Source organism: Podarcis bocagei (genome assembly GCF_964188305.1).
Source record: "Podarcis bocagei genome assembly, chromosome: W".
NCBI classification, from domain to species: Eukaryota; Metazoa; Chordata; class Lepidosauria; order Squamata; family Lacertidae; genus Podarcis; species Podarcis bocagei.
The window spans coordinates 65839882-65852189 of record NC_138131.1 but is presented as its reverse complement, the minus strand read 5'-3'; the positions used below and the strand labels follow the sequence as shown (position 1 = coordinate 65852189).

The window sequence follows — 12308 nt, the reverse complement described above, 5'->3', positions numbered from 1 at the left end:
GTATGCATGCCAACCAAATGCATTATTGAAACCTTCTAAATCCAAGATAATCCAAGACAGTAAGAGCTGTTCGACAGTGGAATTTGCTGCCAAGGAGTGTCGTGGAGTCTCCTACTTTGGAGGTCTTTAAGCAGAGGCTTGACAACCATATGTCAGGAGTGCTCTGATGGTGTTTCCTGCTTGGCAGGGGGTTGGACTCGATGGCCCTTGTGGTCTCTTCCAACTCTGATTCTATGATTCAAGATATCTGTATTCTCGAGGAGCATCCACTCTTTCAGCCAGCAAAACGCTGCTGCTTCATAATACAATTTTAAATCCGGCAGGGCAAATCCCCCTCTTTCTTTTGCATCTGTCAATATTTTAAATTTTATTCTGGGCTTTTTGCCCTGCCAGACAAATTTTGAAATGTCTTTCTGCCACCTCTTGAAACAGTCCATCTTGTCAAGAACCTGCAAAGTTTGAAACAAGAATAACATTCTAGGCAATACATTCATCTTAATAACTGCAATTCGGCCTAACATTGACAGTTTCAAATTTGACCATATTTCTAGATCTTTTTTGATTTCTGACCAACATTTTTCATAATTGTCTTTATACAAATTCAGATTTTTAGATGTCAGATGAACCCCTAGGTATTTCACCTTCTTAACCACTGTCAAACCTGTTTCATTCTGGAATTTCTCCCTCTCCATACCTGTTAAATTTTTCTCCAAAACTTTAGTCTTTTGTTTGTTCAGTTTGAATCCGGCCACCTGACCAAATTCTTGAATTATCTCCAACACCCTCTTTGTACTAGTATCTGGCTCTTGTAAAGTAAGTACCAAATCATCTGCAAAGACTCTTAACTTATAATGTTTTGCTCCGACCTGTACATCTTTAACCTGCTGGTCATCTCTAATCATATTTAGCAAAACCTCCAGGACTGATATAAAAAGCAATGGGGAAATTGGGCACCCTTGTCGTGTCCCTTTTTCTATCTTAAATTCTTCAGTTATCACATTATTTACAATCAACTTAGCTTTTTGTTCAGAATATATCGCACCCATACCATTCTCAAATCCTTGGCCTACCCCCATCCCATGAAGATTCTTTTTCATAAAACTCCAAGAAATATTGTCGAAGGCTTTCTCCGCATCCACAAATATCAGCACTGCTTTAGTGTTTATATTCACCTCCAATAGTTCCAAAATGTCTATTATGTTCCTCACGTTGTCTGATAAGTGCCTTTTTGGGAGAAAGCCTGCTTGGTCCTTGTGAATCTTCTCCATCAACACTCTTTTCAATCTTTTTGCCAAAATGTCTGCAAAGATTTTGTAATCCACATTGAGTAATGATATTGGGCGGTAGTTCTTAAGCTGAGTCTTTTCAGTCTCTGTCTTTGGTATGAGTGTAATATAAGCTTCTTTCCACGATTCTGGCGCCTTTTTCCCCTCTAGAATCTCGTTACAGACTTCCTTTAACGGTTGTACCAACCACTCCTTCAAAGCTTTATAGTATCTGGAAGTCAGTCCATCTGGTCCTGGAGATTTGCCCAGTTGCATGTTCTGAATGGCACCCTCTATCTCTTGTTCTGTTATTCTCTGGTTTAGATCCACCTTGCTTTGATGAGAGATTTTTTGTAGTCCATATTTTTTAAGGAATTCATCTATATCCTCTTCCTTCTGCGGTCCTTGTGAATATAATTTTTTAAAGTAGCTCAAAAAACAGTTTCTAATCTCATTGGGTTTGGATATATTCTTTCCATCCACTTCTAGGTTTGTAACTGTATTTAGTTTCTGTCTTTTCTTCAATTGCCAAGCCAGAAGCTTACCACATTTATCTGCAGATTCGAATGTCTTTTGTCTCATTTGCTTTATCTTCCATTCAATCTCTTGGTTCATCAGTTCCATATATTGTGTCTGGTATAACTTGATCTCTCTCAAAATCTCCTGGGACTTTGGTTTTGATCTCAATTTCTTCTCTCCTTCTTTTATCTTTTCCAGGATCTTTTCCTTCTTCTCATTTTGCTTTCTCTTTTTTACTGAATTTTGTTGGATTAGGAATCCTCGCATCACAGCTTTACTTGCGTCCCAGATCACTCTTTTTTCTACATCAGTTTTTAGGTTTAATTCAAAATAGTCCTTTAAGGTTTTTTGGGCCTTTCTGTGGATCTCCTCATCTCGAAACAGGGTGTCATTCATCCTCCATCTAAATTGACCAGTTGTTATAAATTTCATTTCCATCTTCACGGCGTTATGGTCAGAGCAAGTCTTGGGGCAGATTTCTATATTCTTGATCTTTGGAGCCAGCCCACTAGTAATCCAGATTTGATCGATTCTGGTCCAGGTCATCATTGCTTGAGAAAAGAAAGTTCCCTCTCTTTCGAGTGGGTTCCTTGTTCTCCAAATATCTATCAAGTCCATATTTTCAGTCATTTCAAAGAAGGTCTTCGGAAGTCTCCCTTCCTTGGAGATTGTCTGTCTTTGTGCCTTGTCCATATTTGTAGAAACCACACCATTCATATCTCCCATGATTACTACATTATAGTCCAAATAGTCCATCAGAGTTCCATGCAGCTTCTTAAAAAATTCCGCCTTCCCTTCATTTGGTGCATAAATTCCAACAATTAACAGTTTTTCTCCTTGTATTTGTATTTCAATTGCCAAATATCTTCCTTGTTCGTCTTTAAACATCATTCTTGGGGCCAATTTCTCTTTTGCATAAATCACCACTCCTCTTTTCTTAACTTTATCCGATGAGATGAATTCTTGTCCTAGTCTTTTATTTATAAGTAATTTCCTGTGTACCCTTGTCACATGGGTTTCTTGTAAGCAAATCAAATCCAATTTTTCTCTTTTCAGAATATGAAAAAATTGACGTCTTTTCCTGGGCATGTTCAGCCCATTACAATTCCAGCTAAGGAATTGCAGGGCCATCTTGTTATTTGTCATTTACTCCTCCTACCGCTCCAAGTTGCTGCTCTTCCTCTGATGGTGGTTTAAGTCCAAACGATAGATTCAAGATATCTACCGCCCCTTTTACCTCTGGAATTGGGTCTACCGTTCCCTTCTGCAAATCCTCGTGGTTTTTCTCCAAAAACTTCTCTTTGTCTTGAATTGTTTTTATTTTCACCTTCTTTCCCTTGTAGTTAAAGGACAGTCCTTGTGGGAACTCCCACCTAAAAAGTATGTTGTTCCTTTTCAGCAGGTAGACCAGATCTTTATAGAAGGTTCTCACCTCAAGAATATATTTAGGGATGTCCTTGAAGATTTGTATATGAGAGTTTTCAATTTCCAAGGCCTTTTGGCAATGTAGTTTTAATATTTTGTCCCTTTCTTCCTTGGATCTAAAAGTAATCAGGCAATCCCTCGGAGTCTTTCTGTTCTGTCTCCTGCCCAATCTGAATGCTGTTGTTATCTTAAATTCTTCCTCCTGCAATTCTTCCTGCCAAAAGTCAGAAAACTCTTGTGTGAGGAACTCCACAAGGCTGTCCCCTTCACTTTCGGGAACTAGTCTTAATTTCAGGTTTCTCTCCTTTCTCTGTAATTCCAGCAAAGACAAGGTCGCATCATGTTCATACACTTTTCTGGAGATTGGTTCTAGTTTTTCCTGTGTCTCTTCAGCAATATGTCTGGCGTCCTCTGCGATTTTACGTGTTGCAGAGTTTTCTTCAATCAGCTTATTTATAGATTCTATGTTAGATGTCACACTTTTCGTATTCAAGTCCAACCTTGCTGTTAATTTTTGTGAATTTTCTGTACTCTGCTTTGTCAAAGCTTCTAAAGATTGATTTAACTTGAGTAACGCCTGTGTCGTTGAATCCATTGAAACAGCTGTCACTTTTTCTTGCCCAGCTGCTCCTGTCGGTGTTAGGCTTGATATTGAGCCTCTTTTCTTTTGTTGTTGTTGTTTTGCTTTAGCTCTGGTAGTTATCTCATCTGCTGGGCCGCTCATGTCCCAAGGACGTTCTCACAGGAGCAGTTTCCTGATGGAAAATCCCACTGTCTTAATCCGTTGCTCTGCAACTGTTACTTCTCAACCCTCTAGAGGGAGCAAACCAAAATGTCCAAGTGAAGGAAACAAAGAACAAAGAGACCAGGATTCCTCAATATAAGTGCTGCAACACTTTTTCTATATAATTACTCTGTCCACACTATCCAAAGAGTTGTTGCAGCAAAGTCCCAACACTGTAACAAGCAGAGCTTCCACAGTATAACTTTGTAACAAGTTGTATCAAGTTCTAAATACAGTTCCTGGTATCTTATTTTGACAGTCCGTCTCAGGGGATTAAGGCAGCGGAAAACTTTTCTCTTTTAAAAAGTCATGCAGGTTATAAAGTCACTTTTTCTCCCCTCTGCCCCTGCCTGCTAGAGAGGAGATCATGTCCAATGCCAAGGTTAAGCAGTCATAAGATTATTTTCCTTCAGATGCAGCTTTGTGTTTTCGTTGCTTAATCTGTCATGCAGTTGGGGGAAGGCAGACTTCCTTATTTTTTGCCTTTCCCGTTTCCGGCTGAATTTTAAATTTTAGTTTTAAAGTCCCAAATAATCTTTCAGTCCTACTCACGGGTTTTTCAGTCGAATTTCAATTTACAGGAAGGAATCGGCGCTCTCCGTTCATGGCAACGCGGCTTCACTCCGCGGGCTGGGTTGCGACTCTCAGCACCATGCTCACTCCCGATGCCGTTCCGGAGCCTTTAAAAAGGCTCTTTCGCAGTAAAGGGGGGCGCTTCTGGTTCCCACCGAGTCTCCTTGTTCACAGGCTTCTGCGCCTGTGATTTTAGGGGTCCCCCGCTTGCCGTAGCGGGTCAGACCCGAACTCACGGAGCAGTCCTTCTCCGGAGCTCGGAGAAAGGACAGCCATTAAACGCTGGCGCCGACTGGAAGTCTCCAAGGGGGGGATCGTGCTCGGGGGTGGACACGGACCGCTCTTACTGGTGGGACGATCAGCCAGAAGTGGGGTGGAGCAGGAGGTGGCTAAGGTGGCCTTGGCAAACAGCATCGCCCGAGGTAACAGGGGGAGAGGCGGACATGGACGTGTTGGGGGAGGAGCCCGGGTTCGAGCACACATACACTGAATTGGAAGCAGAGGAGATCGACGTAGACGAGGTCGTCAAGGACTGGCCGGATCCAGTTGGGGGGCGGCAGACCGGGGGAAATGAACTGTTTCCAGCATTACCCCCCATGGCAATGGAGCACCCGGAACCAGCACCCGAGCAGCGGGAGGGGGGAAGGGGGGGCTTCGAGGGGGCATGGATGTCAGGGGTTCAGGAGCAGAGGCACATGGGAGGCAGGAGAGGGAGGACTATTGGGAAGAGTCCGAGGACAGCGAGGAAGAGGAGGACGGTGGCCCGAGGGATTCCATGAGCCTTTCCAGCGAATCGGGGGATTCCCAGGAGGGGGCGCCTGTAGCCAAGACAAGAGGAGCCCCAGGGGGGACTCATCAGGGGGAAGGAGCAAATAGGGAATCCCGAAGCAGCAGCTGGAGATCGGGACCGGCTTCCCCTCCAGAGCATAGCGAAGGGGGGGAGGTTCCAGTGTGTCAGGGGAAGCAGCTCCGTCGGCAGGAACGGAGGGGAGGTCAGAATAAGCTATCCTCCCGGAAGGGGAGGGGAGCAGTGAGAGGAGTGATGTAACGATCAGGAGAAAGGTTGGAAGCTGGGCGCGCGCGCCAAGTTCAAATGTGCAAGCGCGAGGGGAAACGGAGAGCCCGGGGGAGGAGCCAAGTCCCAAAGCCCGCAGGAGGGAGGGAGAGCCATCTGGGGATTCAGTGTCAGAGGAATCCAGGAGGGGCGAAACTCCAGCGGGCAGAAAGACCCTGCGGAAAAGGAAAGACAGGAGGAGGTGGAGCAAAGCAAGCATCTTAAACTGGTGCAGGGGAGGGACTGATTCAGAGGGGACTTCAGCGGTCTAGCGTTACGGACGTGAAACGGTTGTGAAACGAAAAATGAACTGCAATAAACGTTTCTGTATATAAAGAGAGACTGGCGTTGGTCCTTTGTGAGCTGGGACCTGAGGCAGCCCTGACAGGCGCGAAAATGATCCCGCCCTCCAGGATTCAAACGCATTTATCGAGGCTATGGACGCTTGTTTTAAATCAACGGTAGATGTGGATGTGGCCAGGAGGGAAACGCACGGGCTGCAGCAGGGCAAAGCCATGGTGAGACAATATCACTCCCACTTTTTTGCGTTGGTAAATGTGCTGGGCTGGGAGAAGGACTCTGATGCCGTGAGGGATCTGTTCTGGGAGGGGCTAAATGGACCCGTGAAAGATGAGCTGGCGAGGGGGGAGAGACCTACCACTACCACAGAAGTCGTCCAGAGAGCGCTGACGATAGGGGTACGCCTGGAAGAACGCCCTTGGGGCAGGGATGAGGGTCGTCTGGCACGCACACCGGCCAAAACACCTCCCTTCATACCCAGAGAAACAGGGCACGCGCACTCCACGCCTCCACTGGGGGAGGGAGAAGAGCCGATGGAGATCGGTGGTGCCAAGGCTCAGACAGCGACCAGAGCCCAAACACCAGGAGCAGTCAAGACGAAGGCTCCTAGAGGGAGCAGGAAGTGTTACATCTGCGACAGTGCACGGCACATGGCCAAAGAGTGTCCCCAGAGGATCCAGAAGCACACTGCAGCCTCAGCAACAGTAAGAGGAGCAGTTCAGCAGGGGGAACAGCTGCAGGGAAACGACGAAGCCTGGCTGCAGGCAGAGGCACTGGGGCCCAGCCAGGCGAGTCAGTGAAGCAGTCCCCAGAGATTTTGCAGCCCACAGACCCCCTCCCACCCAAACCAGTGGTGCAACTCACCGCATCACTCCAGCTGCCAAATAGATTCACCCTGGAAGTCCCTATTACCATTGACTCTGGTAGTAATGCAGACTTTGTGGGGGTGGACTTCATCAGGCGACATCGCATAGCGCTCCTACCAGCCACGATGCCCCTAAACATTGTCACGGTCGATGGCAGGGAGCTACTGGGTGGACAGGTGGTACAGCAAACGCCGCCTATGGTACTGCAAATTGGAAATCACTGCGAAGTCATCAGCTTCAATGTCACCCACCTGTCGGACACGCCCATAGTGTTGGGCATGAGTTGGCTGGATAGGCACAGCCCGGCATTAGCATGGTACCAGCGGCAATTGACCTTCTGCTCCTTCTACTGCGCAGAACACTGCATCCGAACCGGCCAGGAAGAGGAGGGACAGGAAGATGAACAGCAGCTACACCTAGGCATGGTGCAGGCGGTGCCCAACAAGTACAAGGCAATTTTGGAGGTCTTCTGCGAGAAGGAAGCGGACAAGCTGCCTCCCCACCTGCCCTACAACTGCACGATTGACCTCCTACCGGGGGCGACACTGCCGACTGGAAAACTATATTCCATGTCTGAGGACGAACTGCAAGAACTCAGGGAGTTCATAGATCACAACTTGAATCCAAAGCAGTGGGGGGCAGTCCCCTGTTTTTCGTGAAGAAGAAAGACACGCCCCAATGGAGAATCGTAGTTGATTCCAGGATCATAAATTCCAGGACAAAGCCCACAGCATTCCCCATGCCCAAGATCGACGACCTGCTTGCGACGGTGAGGAAGGGACGGATCTTCACCAAGTTGGATCTACGAGGGGCGTACAACCTTATACGCATGCGGGAGGGCGATGAGTGGAAGACGGCCATGTTTACGCCTTTAGGCACCTATGAATATAGAGTTATGCCGTTTGGTCTGCAAAATGGCTCCCATTGTTTCCAAGCCTTCATGCACCACGTGTTAGCGGGCCTCCTCTACAAGAAGTGCGTATGCTTCCTAGACGACATCCTGATCTTCTCGGAATCGCAGGAGGCTCACGAGGGAGACGTCAAGGAGGTCCTGCAGAGACTACGGGAGCACAGACTTTACGCCAAACTGGAGAAGTGCCAGTTCGACGTGACGGAGGTGGATTTCCTGGGCTACAAGCTGTCCGACAAGGGACTCGCCATGGACAGCGCCAAGGTCCACTCGGTGTTGGACTGGAAGAGCCCGCGCAATCGGAAGGAGGTCCAGAAGTTCGTCGGCTTCGCCAACTTTTACCGCAAGTTCATCAAGGGGTTCGCGAAGGAGACGACGGCTATCACGGACACCCTCAGCTCCAAGAAGAAGAAGTTCACCTGGACGGACCAGGCGGAACAGTCTTTTCGGAGACTCAAGCATCTCTTCGCGTCCGAAGAACAGCTGCTACACGTAAACCCCGGCAAACCAATGAGGGTTGAGACTGATGCATCAGACAGAGCGGTGGGGGCGGTCCTGTTGCAGCAAGATCCGCAAGGGAACTGGAGGCCCTGCGCATTCTACTCCAGGAAACTCAGGAAGTCGGAACAGAACTACACCATCTGGGACAGGGAGTTGCTGGCCATTCATGCAGCCTTCAAGGCGTGGCGGCACTTCCTCATCGGAGCCAGACACACTGTGCAGGTCCGCACGGACCATAAGAACCTGGAGTACTGGCGCACGGCGCGGTTCCTGAACCAGAGACACATCCGCTGGGCGGAGTTCTTTGCGGATTTCGACTTCCGGATAGAATACATCCCGGGAGACAACAACGTCATGGCAGATGCACTATCCAGGAAATCGCAGTATCTCGAGGAAGCGGCACTGGTGGCGGCCAAACACATTTTTGCACCGAAAGCGTGGGCATGCGCTTCAGCCACCGTGGACCTGGACGCAGTGCGTCGCGCACTGCAGACGGATGCCTTCGCACAATCCAAGATGGAGGAGGTGCGAAGAGGCACAGCGAAGGACGACGAGTTCCAGATACGCGACGGACTGCTCACCTGCAAAGGAGCTCTCTACGTGCCTGGGGACGACCTCCGAGCTAAAGTCCTGCAGCAGTTACACGACGCGCCCAGTGCTGGGCACTTCGGCAAGGACAAGACGGCGGAATTGGTGGCCAGAGACTTTTGGTGGCCCCAGATGAGGGGAGAAGTCGCGGATTACGTCTCTAGGTGTGACACATGCCAAAGGGCCAAACCAGTGCACAAGAAGCTGGCGGGACTGCTGGAACCACTACAGACGCCGCTCGAACCGTGGGAGAAAGTGGCCCTGGACTTTGTCACAGATCTGCCCAGCTCGCGAGGCAAAACAGTGGTACTCGTGGTCGTAGACCTGTTCACCAAGATGGCGCACTTCATTCCTTGCGCGAAGGTGGCCACAGTGGAACAGACTGCCAAACTGTTCATAGACCAGGTGTTCAAAGTTCACGGCTTACCACGGTCCATCCTGTCTGACCGGGGTCGCCAATTCGTCTCGAGCTTCTGGCAGAAGCTGCTGGGCATCCTGAACGTCAAGATCAACTTAGCGTCGGCACGACACCCGCAGACCAACGGACAAGCGGAGTGGGTCAACGCCATCATGCAGCAGTACCTGCGATGCTACGCGAATCAACAGCCCTCGACCTTGGTTGACTACCTACCGCTGGCCGAGTTTGCCTACAACAACATGAAGCATGGGTCTACAGGGGTGACACCGTTCTTCGCCAACAATGGGCGGCATCCCAGAACCTTCCCGGGGTTAGAGACGAAGGGGGAGGGGGAGCCATGGGGAGCAGAGCACTTGGCAGCAGAGTTACAGGAGGTCCACGAGCAACTCCGAAGGACCTTGGAACTAGCAAAACACGCCTACAAAGTGCAGGCAGACAGGCACAGGAGAGTCGGGGAAGACATCCAGGTGGGGGACTGGGTCTGGTTAGCGGCCCAGGCAGTGCCGGCCAGAACGTTAGCTAAGAAGAAGCTCAAACACAAGCAGTTAGGGCCATACCAAGTCGAGGCACAAATCAACCCAGTGGCCTTCCGGTTGACACTCCCGGAGTGCTCCAGAATGCACCCGGTATTTCATAGGTCAGTCCTCACACCCTACAAGGAACCCCACAGGTTTCACGCGCCAGGGACCGCACCTCGCCCACTTAGAAAGTCGCCAACGGGGGAGGGGTCACCGAGGGCGGCACCACTCAACGAGGTCACGGAGATTTTAGACTCAAGATGGGGGAAAGAGGGAGTTGAATATCTCCTCGCCAGGGAAGGTACCCCGGCCAGCGCCAACAGGTGGGTGCCGGACTATGCCTTGGAGGAGCACTACCTCAAAGACGAGTTCCATGCACTCTTCCCGCACAGACCTATGCCGGCAGATTTTCACACCCACACTTTCAACCAGCACGTTCCAGGGGTTCTCATCTGCTGAGGAAACGGCGCCAGACACAAGCTCCCCGGAGGGATCACTCTTGGGGTCTGCCACAGACCGCTCTTATTGGTGGGACACTCAACCGGAGGTGGGGTGGAGCAGGGAACTGCTAAGGGGGCCCTGGCACGCAGCATCACCCGAGGTAACGGGGAGAGACGGACATGGACGTGTTGGGGGAGGACCTTGGGTTCGAACACGAATGCAGAGAGATGGAAGCAGAGGAGATCGACGTCGGCGAGCCCATTACGGGCTGGCCGGATCCAACTGGTCGGCTGCACGCCAGGGGGGAAGGAACTGTATCCCGCACTCACCCCCACAGCACTGGAGCACCAGGAACCCGCCCCAGAAGAGGGGAAGGGGGGAAGGGGGGCTTCGATGGCGGGATGGATGTCAGGGGCTCAGGAGCAGAGGTACAGGGGAGAGAGGAGATGGAGAGCGAAGGGGAAGGATCTGAGGGCAGCGTAGGGGGCAAGGGGGGTCCCAGGGGAGACACACCAGAAACAAGGGGCCAGCGGGGACTCCCAAAGCAGCAGCTGGAGATCAGGACCAGCTTCCCCACCAGAGCATAGTGGGGGGGAAGAGTCCCAGGTGTCAGGGGCAGCGTCTCCTCCAGCAGGGAGAGAAGAAGAGTCGGGACTGACCACGCCTCTGTCGGAGAGTGGGGGAACAGAGGGGAGGTCAGGTCCAGCTGGCCTCCCCGAAGGGGGAAGCAGTGACAGGAGCAGTGTAACGGTCAGGAGGAGGGTTGCCGGCTGGGCGCGCGCGCCAAGTTCGAATGTACAGGCGCGCGGGACAGCAGAAAACCCGGATGGGGAACCAGGTCCTAAAGCCCGCCGGAGGCAGGGGGAAGACTCAGGGGACTCAGCGTCAGAAGAGTCTAGGAAGGGCGAGACCCCAGCTGACAGGCGGACCCAGAGGAGGAAAGAGCAAAGGAAGAGGTGGAGCAAGGCTAGGGTCTTAAACTGGTGTCTGGAGGGAGGAAACTCAGACGGAGCTTCGGCGGTCTAGAGTCTCAGACGTAGAGCTGCACGCTCCTGATGTGAAAGACAAACTGAACTTCAATAAAGACTTTTGTATATAACAACGGACTGGCGTTGGTCCTTTGTGAGCTGGGACCCTGGGCAGCTCTGACAATAATGAACTAAAAAAGGTATTTAAATATACCTTCCCTAAGAAACCAGAGGCCTTCCTTTTGGGCATTGTTGGCCAGAGGGTGCTAAAGAAGGACAGAATTTTATTTATGTATGCGACAACAGCAGCAAGAATACTCATCGCAAAGTACTGGAAGACAGAAGATTTGCCCACTCTGGAAGAATGGCAGATGCAACTGATTGACTACGTGGAATTGGCAGAAATGACTGGCAGAATGCGAGACCTGGGAGAAGAGACAGTGGAAGAGGACTGGAAAAAATTTAAGGACTATTTGCAAAAGTACTGTAAAATGTATGAATGTTAGAATGATGCAGGATATAAAGACAACATGGCATTAGTAACCTAGTTGAACGAAATATGAAAATAACTGAACTATAAGAACAAAGATGAAATTTGAATAATATTATGTCAAGTTTAAATATCTAAATATTTGATAACAAAGGGTAAAATTGGAGACATAATAGCTGAAAAGTTTAATTTAAAACAAATTCTGAGAGAAGGTGAAGCATTGCTGAACATGATTTGGTAAATGGGAACACAGGAAAGGGAGAGGCGAGGGGGGTCAAGAAAGAGGGTTATGGAAGTTTGGTTTAACTATGTTGTATGTTTTATGTCTGTATTTTTGTATCGTATTGTTTTTTGTTTTGTGTGATTTCGTACTTTTTTTGTCTTTTACTGTGAAAATTTAATAAAATATCTTTAAAAAAAACATAAAAAACAAACAAAAACACCAATTTGAAATAAGCCCAATCAGAGCTTTATCATCTTCTTTTTATGTAGATGGAACCCAAAATACCTTTTTTCCATTGGTTTGGGGTGATTCTGGCGCACACCCAAATAACACCATGTGAATTGAAAAAAGCCCAATCAAAGCTTATATGTCTTCTCTCTATGCGTATGGAAGCGAAAAGATGGTGTTGTGTTATTTTGGTCTCATTACACACACTTTGCGATTTCTGTGTCAATGTGCATTAAA

General features: G+C 49.2%; 1 long non-coding RNA gene across 1 annotated transcript in view; it reads left to right on the top strand.

Moving 5' to 3' along the window:
- The window catches only part of LOC308578258, a 668475-nt gene that overhangs the window by 587841 nt on the left and 68326 nt on the right, over positions 1 to 12308 (top strand). The window lies entirely within an intron of this gene.